This window comes from Rissa tridactyla, chromosome Z (genome assembly GCF_028500815.1).
Source record: "Rissa tridactyla isolate bRisTri1 chromosome Z, bRisTri1.patW.cur.20221130, whole genome shotgun sequence".
Classification (NCBI taxonomy): Eukaryota; Metazoa; Chordata; class Aves; order Charadriiformes; family Laridae; genus Rissa; species Rissa tridactyla.
This window is the reverse complement of record NC_071497.1, coordinates 54945609-54963281: the sequence shown is the minus strand read 5'-3', so window position 1 is coordinate 54963281 and position 17673 is coordinate 54945609. Positions and strand designations below refer to the sequence as shown.

General features: G+C 42.2%; 1 protein-coding gene across 2 annotated transcripts in view; it reads right to left on the bottom strand.

The window, feature by feature from the left end:
* PTPRD (protein tyrosine phosphatase receptor type D) overlaps window positions 1-8794 on the bottom strand; it is a 373393-nt gene extending 364599 nt beyond the window's left edge. For both annotated transcript variants that reach the window (XM_054186468.1, XM_054186469.1), the window contains exon 1: window positions 8310-8794. The gene's annotated coding sequence lies outside the window, so the exon portion shown is untranslated. The remainder of the gene's footprint in view (window positions 1-8309) is intronic.
* Window positions 8795-17673: the final 8879 nt, after the last annotated feature.

Sequence of the window (17673 nt, the reverse complement as noted above, 5' to 3'; positions counted from 1 at the left end):
TCAAACAAGGTACACAAAACGATTTCACTGTTTGGAAATTCTGTTAATCAAGAACAGGTCATTGATGCACTTAATGCATCAATTTGCAAAACTCCATTCTTTGTGAAATTGGTGAAAAAAAAAAAAAGCCAAACTAATCACAGAACCCATCTGTTATTTATAGTAAAATGAATTGGTAAATAGTGAATATTTATTACTTAAGCAAAGACAGTTTTCCAAACAAAGTTGATGGCATGCTGCCAATAAGTAGAATACATAGGCATTTGGCAAAATGCCATTTCCTTGATGCAAAACTGTTCTAAAGTGATTCTTACTGGATACATATTTCTCTTTACTAAACTGCTTCTTACTCCCTAATTTATGAAATACTAGAAATCAAATCATCAGATGTTTTATTAAGCTTTCTTCTCGATATTTAAATTTAACCACTGCTAGGATTACCTGAGGTAAAAACTGCTATCATTTAAGCAAAGACACAAAGGCACTATGGATCTGATCCAAACAATGCTGCTGTCAAAGGAAATCTTTCTCAACGACCACTGAGGGCTTTGAGCCTATTAGGACAGCTCTTCTAAGGCTTGACAGAAAAATCCACCTATACCATTAAGGTACAAATTAATACAAACAACTCAAAAAATGTCTGCAAGCTTAACAATAAAACATCATGTTTTGTTGTGCACCTTTCTCTACCAAGATTCACCCTTTAAAAGTTAATCACATCACCGTACATCAGGAACAAACTCAGGGAAGGTAGATAGTCCATAAATAAAGTCTGAAAGTCTGATCTTAACAAACAGTTGTGAAAGCACACGTCAGAGCTATCGGAACTATCCGTCTTTATCAGCAACACGTATTGTGATACCCAACTAAACAAAGTAACACAAAATACTATTTGCCCTTTCTACCTCATTAATATCTACCCTTTCTTCACGGATGAATATCAACTCTGCCTTGGTTAAGCTTGTTGAAATCCACTAACGTCTACTTTTTCCATAAAAAAACCCACCACACCCTATTTTTAGGTGAAAAAGGAGAATATGTTCATGCTTGGGAAGCTGTTAAAAACTTTAAACACATCTGAAACAATCAAAATAACAAGTTAACAGTATAGATTACACATTTGTTAACACACTTTAAAATAGTACATAAGAAGTTCTAAATAAAGTCACACCATTGTATTTACTTTTTATAGCTATTTCTGAGTGTTTCTGTGAAACAAAAGGGCATACTCATGACTAAATTTGTCATCATTCACAAATCTACTCACTCTTTTTCACTAGTATGAACAGCTTTCTGAACCATACTGCAATACAAGCTCAGCATTGAACGTACCTTGTGGGTTTTTTTTCTTGAGAAATGCTACGGGTTACGTTGGCGTAGAGACATAAGGCTGTAAATTCCTATCCTCCATCAGTACCACTGACCTCAGAGCAAACCCCACAACTGGCTACAGACATTCAACATCCATCATTGCTCCTGAAACCTAATCTTTCAGGGAAGGACAGCTGCACTGGGCAGCAGTTAAGCAGCTTTCTAAGACACACTATCATCCCAAACAAACAAAAATAAATAAATAAAACCTGTCCTACTTTCTGATCTGTGTTTTAGAAATCTCTCACTGCATGTAGTTCACACCAAATTAATTACTTCTATCTACACATAGGCAGACAAAATTCTAATCTAGTAATCAGAGACCGTTTTTTTTAAAAAATTGCTGCTTCTTACATGCAAAATATAGCTGTTTGCTTATTAATTTAAAATACTCAACTTTCTACAAATATTAATAAACAGTACACCTCTAAAGAGGGTTTTAATAAAATGTAGCATAAGAGGTAAAGATATGATACACCTGACGTTCACAGCACTGAAAACCTTGGCAGGATATCTCTGGTCCTACATTTGTAAACTGCCTTTTAAAAAAGCCCTCCTTGCCTACAGTAAATTCCACAGAAGGAGAAAACACCTTCCTTTTAGAAAAGTAAAAAGAATATAAAATTAAAAGTGTGATTCGCAGAAGTTTAATTACTCAGCTGAACACAGATAAATTAATCATGTCTCTATGCTAGAAATGGTAACACACATCTGTCTCATAAACCCCTTCTTGCTGTGGCATAAAGGAGGTGAAAGAAAGATACAGAGTACAAAATATCCCTACATATTTCTGTAGGGATCAAATTTTTTTGGTTTTTTTTTCAGAAAAATGAAGTTAAAAACATTGTTCCTTAACTTTAATAAAGAATATGTGCTTCACTTTTGTAAAAGCATGCACAAATTAAAAGAAGAAAAGAAAAGAAAAGAAAAGAAAAGAAAAGAAAAGAAAAGAAAAGAAAAGAAAAGAAAAGAAAAGAAAAGAAAAGAAAAGAAAAGAAAAAAAGAAAAGAAAAGAAAAGAAAAGAAAAGAAAAGAAAAGAAAAGAAAAGAAAAGAAAAGAAAAGAAAAGAAAAGAAAAGAAAAGAAAAGAAAAGAAAAAAGAAAAAAGAAAAAAGAAAAAAGAAAAAAGGAAAGAAAAGGAAAGAAAAGGAAAAGAGAAAAAGGAAAAAAGAAAAGAGAGATGGTACAAATGGCAATCTCTTTACTCCTCATGCACAAATTTCAGCTTTTTGAGGGAACTACAGACAGTTCAAAAATGCAGTTAAGAATTTTTTAATTCAATCAGCATTGTAAAGCAAGCAGAATTACTGAGCAACAATTATTTTCTAAAGGTCAGAAAGCCTGTGACATTGTTACCAGAATGTATTTTAATTTCTTCTCAGTGAGCTAAAGCAAGTAACAAAAAGCCAAGGTGAGACACTGAAATAGAAATGGGATTGGGAAAATCTGCAAGAGAAACTCACACCTATTTTCAAATTTCGGACCTAAATCACATTTGTTTCAGGTTGGCACCGACTATATTCTTCATGAGAATCAGCCAATTCTGCCATCCAAAAAGGCAGATTTTACACCCCACTTACTGAACTCTGACTTACAGATACATAATTTCCAGAACACCAAAAACTGTAAAAGAAAGAGCAATGCACTTGCCTGCGTTACTCCATATACCACATTTGATATACTGCTTGGGGAAAAAGTACACATTATCTGACTACAACAATATGTGAGCAGTTCGGCTGGCACTAACCAGGACATCTATTTTGATTGTCTGCAAACAACAAATTAAATTGTGTACCAGTGGAGCGGCTCCAATAATTGCAAGATTACTGAAAAACTCAAATAACTCCACTAAGCTTAACTATGAAGAAGCGCAGCACAGGGAATGATAGTATATTAGGGCATGTCCTCTGATATAATAAATCAAAGTGCCTAAAATTCTATCATTTGCAGTTGGCTGAGAATGAGGAAGTTTTCTGCACATTCTTTGTATTTGAAAGAACACGCAGAATCCCCAGCAGATATCAGACACACAAGTGTAAACATGGGAGTTGATTTTTGCAAAAATCTCTGGTTTGGAACTCTACTGCAAGATCAATCACCTTTTCTTTTTTTTGTTGTTGTTGTTAATTTTTTTTTTTGTTATTGTGCTACTAAGCTGATGGAGAAGGCTGTCACAGCATGTAAGCATGAGACACTAAAGCTGTAAGTCTTTTTATCTTAGGGAAGTACAGACTGTGTATACCTACTGATGGAGTTAAAAATAAGCTGATAAACAGAGTATTTAGTGTGAATTGTCACTTTTATGAATGAATTGAAAGAACATGAATAGTAATCATGTTTTAAAATAGCAATACTTTCAGTATTTACATAATAATTTATTCAATTTAACCTATTTTTTTTTTTTGCAAACAAACCATTTGTATTATTTGGTATCTATTTTCCCTGCATTTTAGCCATCCACTTCCTATAGGAGGACATGAACACCCAATGTTTTAATAAATATTACCAATCATCAACCAAAAGCCACCTGAGCTTACAAAATGTAAGTCAAAATTGTGCAGTAGTGGACATATGGTTGTATCAATGCACAGCGGCTTAAACAACCAGTGAAGTGAAGCTTGCTGGAAAGGAATTTACAGGCAAAGCACTCTCATGCAATCTTTTTCTACTTCATCAGATTTCGCCAGTTGTACTGCAGCTTTCGCCATAGTAGATCACCAAGAGAAGTAAAGCTTCCTCTTTCCTTCTACTTGGTGAATCACTGATAGTATACGAAGGTGTATTTTTAAACACGGATTCTTGCGTTAGGCTGCCAAGTTGCCAGCGTACATTCATTAATTAGATTCATTTAAGGCCTTTTCCAAAGAAAACAAGGATTAAGCAAATAAAGTAAACAACTCACAGAGTATGCGAAATTGAGAGTTTTCATAAAAATATTGCATGTTGACTGTGTTATGCCAACTGTTTTTAAGTAGAATTACAGCACAAGCAAGCTCCTGTTACAACAGACGACATTATGTGACTCTGACACTGAAATTAAAACAGCAAATATCTTTACCTTTTTCTAATCTTGTTAAAGAACAAAAGATTAAAAATTGCCATGATCTTATACAAAAATGAAATACAATGACTTGTAGACCTGTACTATATTACTCCTCTTGATATCTGAAGTGCAAATGAAGTGCCTATCCTCTGCATTTCGGAGACACCACCTTGGTTTACCGACACTCAGTAAGACTTACAGTTTTGAGCAGACATCTATCATTTGAGAAGACTGTTAAAGTGGATTTCACTACATTTCACCATGACTTTACCTAAGTGCACACATGCATATTTCAGAAAATTAAACTGAGTCAATATTTGCACAACTGTTGTCAGTAATATGACAAAAAGCCTCTTGCCGTAACTGGCCCAACACCACATGATGTATAAAACTCTGCTGTTTTAAAAACAGCTTATTAAAAAATTAACATAGCATAGGGAAACTGCATTTTGATTGTATGACCTTACTGTGGTTCAGCTTGAAAATCCTTTTAAATGAGAATTTTCAAAGAGCTTACTAATGGAAGTTCATTTTGAAGGAAATCCAATATGCAAATATTTCAGCTGTGCTCTTTTACAAATTGTCTGCCTTGTCAGTTTGAAAAACTGAAAATCAACAGTGGAACAGTGTAAGAATACTTGACCTTATTGCTTAATGTCTATCAAGAATGCTACGGCTGGAAGATTTAAAATTTCTGAAACTAATACTCAAAAATGCATAGTGCATCTTCAGCCCAGGTCACATAAATGCTGACAACGCTCCAGCCAAAGCCTTAGAGTCACCACTCTCAAACTTACATAACACTTACAAAGCTAGTTTAAATACACCATCAATCTATGTCTGTTCCTGCCTTGAAGTAATCCTGTTTAGTTTATCTTTTAACCCTACACTTGCACGGAACAGTACAATTACTAATCTAATAGAAGAAACACACAGGCAACAAATCTGATTTTCTCAGCTTACAGAAAATATGAAATGCGGGGAGACACTCAAATCCGTCTTTGCCCAAAATTTGCACCTCCCAAGTTGACGTTCATCCCCAACTGCCACACAGCAGTCAGGAGAAACGGGAGGAAAGAACTATGCTGGGCACCATACAGGACTGGGGGAAATGGATGAAGTAGGATAAAAAACCGCGGAATAAAATACTATTTGTATGCCTCTCCTAAGTAACTGCAGTCTCATTTATAAGCCAGAAATAAATAATGGGCAACTCTGCTTTTGACATTAGGCACCTGTGTAAAAAATGTCTGGTGAAAGAGTGAGCATATGCCATGTACTGGTATTTGCCGTACGAGAGCAGTTTATACAGGCCCCTAGTGGCTCGGCACACACAGCAGCAGATGAAGGGGGATTCCTACTCTTCAGCTTGTGTAGTTTTGGTCCCTATATTATTCAAACATGGGAACGAAGGGCAATCTTAAAAAATGAAAGTGAATCGCTGAGTAGACTTAAATCACCAGTTATTTCATGCTTTCGCACATGCCCAAGTCTGCTCTTGCAAAACCTCTCCTAAGATTAAGCACTGATTTACTATCACCCGTTGAGTTCGCTGACAGTGCTGGTGTTTGGTTACATAACCATAACCATCACAGCAGAACGCTTAATTCATATTATTCTTTAGCGGTCATTTTAAAAGTACTATGACTGATGGGTCTAAAAGCAGGTCCTAAGACCCACTCCTGATATCTAGAAATACGAAGATACCGTTTTCCTTTCCACACACCATTCCTGACAGCTTGCCATAGCACACACAAACCATAATGAAATTCTTAGTGCATTCTTAGAGTAGAAGTCTTCTACTTAGGCAAAGCTTTCAGTGCTTTAAGTGGATACAGAAAAGCTATACATCATTTCTGCATTGAGAGAAATCTAAATATACTCCACCATATTACCACAAGTGACAAAACTAAAATTGGAAAGCTACTCCTGTAAAAAGTCTCTCATTAAATCCTTCTTCCTTTCTATGTAACACTCAGTGCCTTGAAAATCCCATGCCAGTACATTTACAGCTTTTAGCAATTTTGACTGGGCAAAATTTGACAGCTGAATTTATTAAACTGACCAGTTTGTCAATTTGACACACAAAAAAAACAGTAATAGCAGATCTCATGAGACAGAATTTAAAGAACCTATGAAAAAATTACCATCTAAAGTAAGATACACATACATATGCTTTTATTTAGAAGAGGGAAGAATCTTTTTTTTTTTTCTTCAGAGTTGCTCCATTCAATAACAAGAATTGTTGGAGCTTTGTGTGCTCCCAGCCCAGGAGAAAATGATGTCATTTACTATACACTTTTACAGCAAGAAAAGAAAGTACTGACTCTTATAGCATTATAAACCACTAGCAAATACCAGAAGAAGGAAAAATACAGTATGTCTACATTTTTCCATCCCTGCATCAAAATTCCTGATAAATATCCCGATCTTACAGAAGTTGCTTGTGCCTGAACAAAAGGTATGTTGGAAGCGATCTCTGAAAGGCTGAGAAGACAATCGTAACTTCCCACATTAATCCTAAGTTTAAGAGAATACAGGCTTCCCCAAAAATACTTATGTCTGCAAATAGGAAACTCCAAAGCAAATCAGCATCTACAGACTCATCTCCAATACAACACCATCTCAGGCGACAAATGAAGGAATACATAAAAGCCTAACTGTTCTGCGTAAATAAAATGACCCTTCTAGGTGTGTCGAAACCGAGAATATGAACATAGTAAGCATGGTAAAGAAGCTGCCATCCTTCCACGAGGCAGTAACTGTACAAAGGCCAGGCAAAAGAATAAAATACCCATGACAGCAGTCTAGAGAAGTAATAAGGAAGAACAGACATTCAAAAGCCATACACACAAGGGTGAGTGGTAATCTCTTGAAAAGGAAATAGTATAGTTCTGTCGGGGAGGGAGGGGATAGAAAACAGGCAAAATATGGAATTCGGTGGAAGGAAACAACTGTTTTATTTGCCAGCCTGGGAGAGCCCGGTTGCAGCAGTGAGGAGTGACTGCTCGCACGGGCAGACGGCACAGAGGGAGCTGATAAGTTTGCTGAACAAATTCAAGAGCCCCTTTGTCAGCGCTCGGAAAACTGAGTTTCCATCCCGATGTGCCTCCTTTCAAGTGGTTTTGGGAGAGTAAACAAAGAAATTAAAAACCTAACCTGTGAAAAGCTTCGCATCTCCGTGTCTCCCCGCTCCGCCGAGAGAGAGGAGGAGGAGATGGAGGAGGAAGAGGAGGAGGAGGAGGAGGAGGAGAAGGAGGAGGATGATGAGGAGGAGGAGGGAGCCCTTGTCGGACGGGTGCCGGGGGTCCCTCCCGGCCGCTCGCCCCCGCACCCCCTCTTCAGCGACAGGCGCCTCGCCTCTCACCCCTTGCTACCTTCCCCCTTCTCCCCACCCGCTAGAATAAACAAAATAATTAATATTAATAATTCGCTCGCCAAAGCAAACAGCCTGCGTGTAATTGCTGTAGTCCGTGCCCCCCCCCGCCCCCGCCCGTGTACAGTGGCATTCAGTGGAAACGTCGACTCCGATCCATCACCCGCCCTCACCCTGCCCCATCCCCCGACCCGCACCGCGGCTCCCCTCGCTCCCCTCGCAGGCCTCGCCGCCAGGCTGAGACCCGGCGGAGAGGAGAGGGGAGCGGGCTGGCGAGAACCGGGGGGGGAAGCCCCGGGGCACCCCGGGGGAGAGTTGTGTGCCAGGCACATGTGTGCCGGGCTGCAGGCACAGCACACACACACACACACACACTCCCCCACACACACACCCGCGCACACACACACATCTTCGTGCGCGCACAAGCACAAACGCGCCGAAAGAGGCGGCAAAGGCGGCGGGGAGTGGGGGGGGACGGGGAGGAGAAATAAATAAATGGGTCAGGAGCGGGGCAGTTACCTGGTCATGCTGGCTCCCCCGGTCCCAGCAGCAGCCGCCGCCGCCGCCTGCCCGCCCGCCAGCGCTTCCCGCCGCCGCCGCCGCCACCTCCTCCCCGCTGCTCCCGCTCGTCTCCGGGGCGGCCAATTTAATCCAAGCCCCGCAGCAGCAGCAACAACAGCAGCAGCAGCAGCTACGAGCGGAGCCCCCCGCCGCTGCTGCCTGGCGCTGGTGGGTGTCTCTCACAGTCCGGCGCCGGGGAGCAGGAGAGAGTCAACGAGAGTCCGAAAATCCAGCATCCAGAAGAGCCAGGTCCCCGCCTGCCTCCTCCTGCCAGCGCCACCTCTCCTCCGCTCCGCTCTGTTCCGCTCTGCTCTTCTTTTCTTCTTCTTCTTCTTCTCCTTCCTGCGGCGGCGGCGGCTGCTGCTGCTGCTGCTCCCGGGCGCGCTCTCTGTTCCCGAGCTGCTGCTCCGTTTCCCCTCCTCCTCCTCCTCCCTCTTTCTCCTTCTTCCTTCCCCCTTCGCTCTTTTTTTTTTTTTTTCCTCCTTTTCTTTTCTTCCTTCGTCTCTTTTAGCCGATTCTTTCGCTACAAATAGCAGCGAGGTCGCCCACCCGGGCTCCCCTGCCCCCCTACTCTCCCGTCCCCCCTTGCAGAAAAAGTGCAGTGCAAACAAAAGCGAGGGAAGAGGGCACGGGGCGGGCGGAGCGGGGAAGGCAGAGACGCGGGGAAAATCCCCAGAAACCGTCCCCCAGACCCAAGCCACGAGTAACCCTCCCCCCACCCCGCCTCTCTCCTGCGGGGGGAGAACGGGGTCGCCGTGGGTACGCTGGGGGAGGCGACGCTCTCCCGTTTCGTCGCCTTGTGGTCGTGGGGTTTGGGTTTGCTGGTTGTTGCTTTGTTGTTTTTTGTGGGGTTTGGGGGTTTTTTGTTTGTTTGTTTGTTTTTGGTTTTGTTTTTTGGTTCGGTTTTTCTGTTGTCTTTTTTTTTTTTTTTTTTTAATCCTCTTACGCTGTGTGCATCGCAGGATCTGTATGGCCCCAAGTGTTAGGGCAAGCTTGTTACCGAGCTCTGTGCCTGGGCACGGGGCGGGGAGGGGGGGGAACGATGGGGAGGCGACCCGGGTGGCGCCTGCACCAGCCCGGACCGCGGCCCGACCGGGGACGGGAGCCACGCACGGCGCGGGGACGGACCCCCGCGCACACGCACACCCGCGCGCGGCTGGGCGGTGGGGGAGGGGAGGGGTGACGTCACTCCGTGCAGGCCCCCGGGCGGGGGGGGTAGGGGGCCGCTTCCAGCCCGGCTGGGCGCGGAGGGCGCCCACGGCCGCAGCAGCCCGGTGGGGTGGGAACACGAGTGGGGCGGAGGCTGGGCCGCGGGGCTGCGGGCGCCGGCCCGTGGCGAGTAACGCTGCCTGTTGTCTCCCCTTCTCGCCCCCCAGAAAAACAAAACAAAACAAAACCAAACAAACAAACAAACAAAAACCCCAAAAAACAGTTCCCTGGGCAAGTGAAATTCACCAGAATTTAAATGTGCAACTTCTTGTCCGGGTTTGCACCCGCCTGGTTGAATCGCCGGGGGTTGCGGATCTGCCACTTCAAGAGCGGGTGTTACAAAGTGATATTTACTTATTCAGTCATTGCCTGTATATGGCAAGTCCCTCATTTTCTTCCTGAAGAATGGTCAGATTTCATGCTGGGTGACACCACATGTTGCTTGGTGCAGTCAGCAGTATGCAGTGGGACTAAGAAAAGGTCCCTGTTTCTCATACCACATCCTGTCTGATCCTCTGCAAAGAAGGAGCAGCACATAGGGCACAGGTGAAAACAATAGGATTTAGGCGAAAAGCATGTTGGAAAACCCTCACTGTGGACTTCTAACCATCCTTAGAATCCTGGAGCATATGGCCTCTGTGCCTCAGTTCCTCCTGTGTAAAATGGGGGTAAAGTGTTAGGATAAACACAAGAAACACTAGTCAGTCATTATGGTGATTGGACCCCATTAAGATCAATGCCACAAAAGTTGGATTATTGGCCTCCGCATGTATGAAGCTGTGGATGCAGTATCAGCCAAACCAGTGCTCCTTGTCCTGAGTTTTAGCGCTGACTTGCTGCACCCTGATCAAGCTGTGTAGCCCCTGATTCCCCTGAAATCAGTCATGGTGGTCCATCCAAAGTCTGTTGCAGATTGCTGCTACTTTTGTGCAGAGGAGAAGGACTTGGGTATTTTCTATCATACAATCATATTTTATAGTCCCCTTGAAAGTAGTGCTGCCACTGTGAAGGCTGACAGAAGTAAAGATAAACTTTGTGCTCCCCAAGTCCCATAAATTGCTGTCTTCTTTTGATGCTGCCAGTTACACCATGAAAAATGGTCCCCCGAAGTAATCTCACACTTACAGGATCACTAGTCCTTTCCAAATAGTATCTTTCAAAATCCCAAATGACTTCGTAAAAAAATTACTTTGTATGAAGAGGTAAATATATGAAACATAGTATGGATGACTACTTTTTATCTTGTCAAAAAGAACTATTCAATAAAAGACTAACTTTTCAACAAGCAACTGTGGCTTCAAAGTAAAACAACAAAAATCAAAAGCTGGATTATGTTTATCATAATAAATGTGGTTAAAGAAAGCAAGAATTAAATCCTCACCTTTGCCCCCTTGACTCAAATGACTACAGGGCCGTATTTGCTTTGAAATGGCAATACTAAATAGGTGTTCCAGGTTTTAACGTTATGTCCCAGCAGTTTTTATCAGTATACTTAGCTGTTTTAGTGCTCTTCATGCTGTGATCCTTGCATGACATTGAAGAATTGAGCAATAAAACCATGCATTTTATATTTTTCATGTGGTATCACAATGTGGATGTGAGTTTTGGGACTACATTTAGCTTTCCATTATCTTAGAGTCATAAACAGGTTGTGTAGCTCTTCCTTCTGTTCAGTCAGCATCACACTACGCATTAGGAATAAATGTGTTTCTTTCTACAGTATTATTAAAACCAAATCTCATTAATATTATTTAATATTATTTATAAGATTTCCACGTTTTGTAATGATGCTAAGGCAAAAAAAAAAAAACCACTAAATTCAAGAAGCAGCATTAAAACACGGTATACTTATGGTTGCTGTAGTGCATATCATCACTTGTTATCAGTAGCATAACTGTTTTACTTAAGATAGTAGTGTACATATATAGAGACATAAATGTATATATGTGGTTTGGTAATACACCTTTAACATTCCTTCCCTGTTAAGAGGAGATAGCACATCAAAAAGCATAACTCATCTGTTACAAACTATGCATTAAAGTGGATTTTTTTTTTCCAGAATAGATAAAAAATTCAAACATGGCATTCTACACTGGTATTCTATTCTTGCCAAGATTGCAGCAGTACGTTACTCTCAGGTTAGTACAGCACTGAATTGGAAAAACATTTACACATTTTATTAACTTTGAAATGTTTCCTGTAAAACACTGAACAATCTCTAAGATAGTAATTAAATTAAGTTTGGAAGATATGAATCTTCTATTAATTATTTTTTTTTAAGATGTAAAGAAGAATGGTCTTTTATGTCATTTGGAATTAAGTATCATGGATTCCCTCAGAGTTTTTACAAAAACAGACATCTTTCTCTTGTCATTCAAAATTAACTGTTTAAATCTGGTCCTTCCTGCTTATGGAGCTGCTTTTGGTGTCCTCATTGAAGCTACGTACCAGCAGTGCAAGTCTGATGTGAAGCACAGGATGTGAGTGCAGGTTTAAAACTCAAAAGACGTAGCAAAGGATGACTTTCCTTCTGTTCGTCTGAATACCTGCAGCCATATTCTGAGTGACTTCTGCCAGAGGTCTTCAAGTAAAGGATGAGCCATACACCTTCATGTCTCAATCTCATGAATTTCATGTATTAGATAGTACTGTATTAATAGTGTGCAGTGTTATTTTGCTCTTGGCTGTTCTGCCTTGGATTGTTACTTGCGTCCCTGATAAATGGCATCCCACTACACTCTTTAGCACAGTAGGACATTCCATTAACAGCTGTAACCAGTGGACATTGGGTTACTACACAGCAAGATCAGGAAGGGGAAAGGGAGGGGGAGGGGGGAGCGGGTGGATGACCAGAAAGGTTACTTTGTAGTTGCCTCTCCCTTTTTTCTTTTTTTGTTTGTTTGTTGCATACATTACAATAGCTGCATATTACAGTTATTTATGATTAACATATGACAATCTGTTGGTTGAAATCTAACTGATGATTTGTTACAAAACTGCTTTAATGCATATGTTCGGCATTGGCTTACAAAATGATTATGAGAAACGTTCCTGAGTTGCTGTACTGATATTTGAAAATTCTCATTTATAAGCCACAGACACTGTGAGCTGCTATTATTAAAGATAATAAACCACTACTAGTAAACACATGTTGTCTATATGCAAAAATTTATTCAGCAAACACAGTTTGAGAACACATCTTTTAAATGCTGATTTAGTACCTCAGCAGATATTCTCAGTACTTGTCTTTATCTTGTAAACATTTGTGATTCATATAAATCTTTTAAATGATGAAATCTAGGTAGTTAGAGACAGAGGTCTGGAGAAGCAGCGATTTTACGTGTAGTTTTTTATGATCATTTTTGGCATATTCACTATTTTTTTCCCTGCTGCCCTAAAGAGATGAGGCTTTATACACTTGCGTGATCTGCCTGGCATTCCAAACAACTTCTGTATGTGCCAGCACATATTAAATCCATTTTGGAGAATGATTCAGATCTCATCTCCTACAGGTCTAAAACACCATTCTAATTTTTGTTCTGTGGAAACAAGAGGCTGGTCCACACACTTGACCCAGCCCATTCATTGCACTGAGCCAGTCACACTACATGCCCTACCACAGACCCAAAGCTAGCTGAGGGGAAAAGGGTGGTGGAATCAGGTGATGAAGCACATAAACAGAAAGAAAATTGGACTTGGTTGTTTCTGCATCTTGGGGAACAACTTGCTGTACTAGCTCTTTGTACTGTTTGGGTTTTTTTTAACTGAAAAGAGCAGAGGCCTAGAAAACAAGTAATTAATCAGATACTACATGAAAATCTGCAGGGACTTGGAGATGATGAAACAGGATCAACTTTATCAGAGTGCACTAGAGTGTGTGCCACAAACTGAAAATAAACAGCAGCATATGTAGGGAAAGCTCTAAATAAGATTTCTAGATAAGGGAGACAGCTTTGTCTTTTACTTCTAGAGTATTTGGAGTATCTCAGATGTGGTGAGAACTCTGGTAATGATTTAGAAAGAATATACTTAGAATACAGAGCACAATCTGGTGGTATTTTTCTTTTAAAAATCATGCATATATATATAATGTACGTATGCACACAGGTGCAGGAGGTCTGTGTCAAGTTTTGCTTTCAATTTGAATACAGTAGAGCGGATGGGCATTTTTTTGTTCTTTGCTTTCTTCTGGTTTCAAAATGCGAAGAAGACACCCCTAAATTTCAATGACAGCAGCAGCAGAAAGCTAAGACTAGAATATCAGGAATATTTTCTAAGAAGAGAAAAATGGCATCCAATAAAGGAAAATCAATAGCCAACTGACACCTTGCTAGTTCACACCTTTTACAAAGACCGAATAGAAAGAGATACCATCTGTTACTTACCATAAAATCATAGAATAGTTTGGGTTGGAAGGAACCTTCAAAGGGGTTGCTCAGAGCCCTGTTCAATCTGACCTTGAATGTTTCCAGGGATAGGGGTTCTACAACTTCTCTAGGCAACGTGTTCCAGTGTTTCACCATCCTCATTGCAAAAAATTTCTTCCTTATACCTAGTCTAAATTTTCCCTCTTTTAGTTTAAAACCATTACCCCTTGCCCTATCACAACAGACCTGTTAAAAAGTTTGTCCCCATCTTTTTTAAAAAACCCCTTTAAGTACTGAAAGGACTCAATAAGATCCCCCCCAGAGCCTTCTCTTCTCCAGGCTGAACAACCCCAACTCTCTCAGCCTGTCTTCATAAGAGAGGTGTTCAATCCCTCTTACCATTTTTGTGGCCCTCGTCTGGATGCACTCCAACACATTCATGTCTTGCCTGTGCTGAGGGCTCCAGAGATGGATGTAGTACCCCAGGTGGGGTCTCACCAGAGCAGAGTAAAGGGACAGAATCACCTCCCTTGACCTCTGGCCACACTTCTTTTGATACAGCCCAGGATTTGACTGGCTTTCTGGACTGTGAGGGCACATTATCTACTCATGTCCAGCTTTTCATCCATCAGTACCCCCAAGTCCTTCTTGGCAGGGCTGCCCTCCATCCCTTCATCCCCCAGCCTGTACTGATAATGGGAGTTGCCCCAACCAAGGTGCAGGACCCTGTGTGTGGCCTTGTTGAACCTCATGAGGTTCACATGGGCTTGAGCTTGTCCAGGTCCCTCTGAATGGTATCTCATCCTTGAGGCGTGTTAAACACACCACTCAGCTTGATGTCATCCAAGGATGCACTAGATCCTGCTGCCTATGTCATTGATGAAGATATTAAACAGTATCGCCCAATATGGACCCCTGAGGGACAACAGCCATCACTGATCTCCACCTGGACATTAAGCCATTGACCACTACCCTCCGGATGCGACCATCCAGTTCCTGATTCACTGAACAGTGAATCTCTACAATTTAGAGTGAAGGGTGTTGCAGGGGACCATTTCAAAGGCCTTACAAAAGTACAGGTAGGCAACATCTGTAGCTCATCCCTCCATCACAGAAGGCCAGTAGGTTGGTCACGCAGGACTTGCCCTTGGTGAAGCCACGCTGGCTGTCTCGAATCACGTCCCTGTCCTCCATGTGCCTTAGCATAGTTTCTATAAGCATGCATTCCTTGATCATCCCAGGCACAGAGGTGAGGCTGACAGGTTGGTAGTTTCCAGGGTCCTTGTTGCTACCCTTATAAAAAATGGGTGCAACACTTCTATTTTTCCAGTCACCAGGGACTTCGCTTGACTGCCATGACTTCTCAAATTTCACGGAGTGTGGCTTGGCAACTACATCAGCCAATTCCCTCAGGACTCCGGGATGCATCTCTTCAGGTCCCATAAACCTATGTACATTCAGGTACCTCAGGTGATCACAAATGTGATCTTCTCTTACAGTGGGAGGGATCTTCTCTTACAGCACTTGAGAGGTGTGGGAAGGGAGATTGCCAGTGAAGACCGAGGCAAAAATGTTGTTGAGTACCTCAGCCTTCTCCTTGTCCATTGCTACCAGTTTGCCAGTCTTGCTCCTCAAAGGAAGCACACTTTCTTTTCTGGCTGACATACCTGTAGAAGCCCTTATTATTATTCTTTGCATCCCTTGACAAGTTCAGTTCCAGCTTTGTCTTGGCCTTCCTGAGCCCATCCCTATGCGATTGGGCAGTGTCCCTATACTCTTCCCAGGATACCTGTCCCTGCTTCTGCTGCCTGTGCATTTCATTCTTGCCCTTTAGTTTCACCAGCAGTTTGACTCGTCCATGATGGTCTCTTGCTTTCCTTTCCTGATTCCTTACATCTGGGGACAGAGAGCTCCTTTGCTCTATGGAAAGCATCCTTAAAGATTTGACAGCTCTGCTCTGGTCCTTTGTCTCTTGTCCCTGAGGGCAGTTTCCCAGGGGGTCCTATTTACTAACTCCTTGCAGAGCTGAAAGTTTGCTTTCCTAAAATTTAGGGTACTGACTTTACTTTTTGCCTGACCCATATCCCTCAGGACTGTGAACTCCGCCAGTGCATGATCACTGCAGCCCACGCTGCCTCCAATCTTGACATCACCGATTAGCTCACTTGCGTTGGTAACACAGATCCAGCATCGCATCCCCTGCGGTGGGGCTGTCTGCTATCTGGCTTAAGAAGTGATCCTTGATGCATTCCAGGAGTCTCCTGGATTCCCTAAAGCTCACTCTGCCACTTTTCCAGCAGATGTTGGGGTGGTTGAAGTCCTGCAGCAGGATAAGAGCCTGCAAGTGTGATGCCTTCTGTAGCTGGAGTAAGAAGGCTTCCCCTTGATTGGGTGGCCTGTAGTAGACACCAGTCACAAGGTTTCCTTCGTTGATTCAGTCTTTTGGTCTTATAGGCTTTCAACCTGCTCATGGCTATTCCTCAGAGGTGGCTCTTCACACTCTATCCATTTCTTGACATAGAGGGCAACCCCTCCAGCCCTCCTTCCTCGCCTATCCCTTCTGAACAGCCTGTAGCCATTGATAGATGCACTACAGTCATGGAATTCATCCTACCAAGGTTCAGTGATGGCAAGTAGGTCATAGATTTCTAGCACCATGGTGGCTTCCAGCTCCTCTTGTTTGTTGCCCATGCTGTGTACATTGGTGTAGAGGCACTTCAGCTGGGCTGTTGACAATGTCATCTTCTTAGAGGAACACCCCTTAATTCCCTTAGGGTATTTCAGTGGTGTTTCCCTCTTGGCTTCTACTACCTCAGGGGCCCCTGGTTTATCTGTGTAAGACTTCAAGTGTGTATCCAGCACGTCTCAGAGCAACTGGCTGAGGGCTGTTGCTAGCACCCCTGCCCTCTAACCTTGGTATGTCATCCCACAGCTTGTCATGGGCAGGCCTGATATCATTCCTTTCCCTCCTCAAGCATAGTTTAAAGCTCTCTTAATGAGCCCTCCTAGTTTGTGAGCAAAGACCTGTTTTGAGAAAGGTGAATCCTATCTGATGCTATCAAGCCTGGTGCTGTCTAGGCCATCCCATTACCGAAAACCCCAAAATTCTCAATATGTCATTATTTCATGGTTGCTCAACATGCACTAGGGATACTAAAGGTGCCATTTTGTATGCATAGGTCAGAGATCGCAGTCTGTATAACATTACTTGATGTAAGTGCTGACAGCAAATGACTGAATTCACATATTTTAAAACTCGGTAAGAAGAAGAAGATATTAATGCTGTAACTGATTCACAGAACTGGAAGATTTTGTTAATCTTTTATTTGAACACTGACTTCTAGTTCCTAAGGAGACACCACCATTTAGTTTATATAGCTTGTATTACATAAAAGTTTCCAAAAACACATTGTGGGAAACAGAGGATCTCACAAACTAACAACAACTGGTCCAAGTGAAGCCTCATAAATCTGAACGTTTCTTCCCTCCTGCCAAACCTCAAGGAGGTTCAGATCACAACATCGTATATGCCAGTGCTGTACTGTCTGTGGGCTGAGCAGGGAGTAGAGGGAGGAGAAGAAGTCTTGGTTTATTTCCTAACCTTGAACTTTTTGCTTCTCGAATATAGGAGTGTTATGGAATAACCTGCTCAGTCATCTGAGAGAGGGAGTGTTTCTCCATTCCTCTCAAGTTGCCTCCTTCTAGTAAATCAAGAGGCATAGACAAGCACTAGGAGACAATATATG